This window comes from Primulina huaijiensis, unplaced genomic scaffold (assembly GCF_012295235.1).
Source record: "Primulina huaijiensis isolate GDHJ02 unplaced genomic scaffold, ASM1229523v2 scaffold204555, whole genome shotgun sequence".
Classification (NCBI taxonomy): Eukaryota; Viridiplantae; Streptophyta; class Magnoliopsida; order Lamiales; family Gesneriaceae; genus Primulina; species Primulina huaijiensis.
The window spans coordinates 1-988 of NW_027353721.1; the positions used below are offsets into that span (position 1 = coordinate 1).

The 988-nt window shown below is 33.5% G+C and overlaps 1 long non-coding RNA gene across 1 annotated transcript; it reads right to left on the reverse strand.

Moving 5' to 3' along the window:
* Window positions 1-523: 523 nt before the first annotated feature.
* On the reverse strand, window positions 524-985 carry LOC140966305 (uncharacterized). Its single transcript, XR_012173312.1, has 2 exons — window positions 894-985; window positions 524-808 (listed from the first exon to the last, which is right to left on the reverse strand). It is a non-coding gene; the product is annotated as an uncharacterized lncRNA (long non-coding RNA).
* Between the last annotated feature and the right edge of the window lie 3 nt (window positions 986-988).

Here is a 988-nt window from a genome sequence, read left to right on the forward strand (position 1 = left end):
ATACACAAATTGGTCATTCATAATATACGGTTTTTAAAAGTAGATTATCTTGCTTAATGAGTTTGTTTTATTGACATGATTCTTAAGCTCAAATTTATGCAAGGGAAAGAATAAATTAAGATGTCTTAAATTTCAACATCGATTATTATTAACTAGATTATCATTTGAAAATTAATGTTAGAATGTGAATTTCGATATTATTGTAAAAATTGATTTGGATCCGTATGTCTGAAATCAAAACCACAATCTCATTCACATTCAACACGTTAAATTGTCAGCCAGTTGATTATAACCCAAACCCCCCCGAACCCACTTGAGATTGATCAAAAACATAGGCGATATCATGTTGAAAATGGAATATTTCGACCAAGTGAAAATGGAAATTAGCATTCATCCGTAGAGGGATGAGATAGACGAGGGAATTCATGAAGTACTAAGTAAGCAATAGAGAAATAAGGGTTTGTTTCAAAAATACCATCTACTAAAATTGCTTGTATATCTCTACCAAAGATAATATGAAAGATTTAACTTGAAAAGTCGAGGGCTGTCAGATTCATAACTTGTGTATAGTTAGTTAGCAAGTCAAAAATTGTTTAACCACCCTCCCATCAACTGTGTCTAACTCAAAAGCAAACAAGAACAGAAGATATGACGATGTCTTGGTTACTCGATGCTTTTTCTCATCCACCCGCGTATCATTCAAGTAAAAAGGTGCGATGGTACAGATGAATCTTGATAAATAGTATACCAAGTGAAGCTAATGCCAGGGATTTTTCTTTGCTCCACTTCTTTTTGGGATAACTTTTTGCTGCAATTAGAAATAAGGCAATGATAAAATTCAGGATAAACGTTCACACGAATAATTAGACAAAATACTAACAGATTGAACTAACCGTCTTTGATTTCTTGGTCTTCCCACGAATTCTATTCCTTGGCGGTTTTAATTTGTATATCCGGACCATCCAATGGTGAGTGGTGAATACCTAGA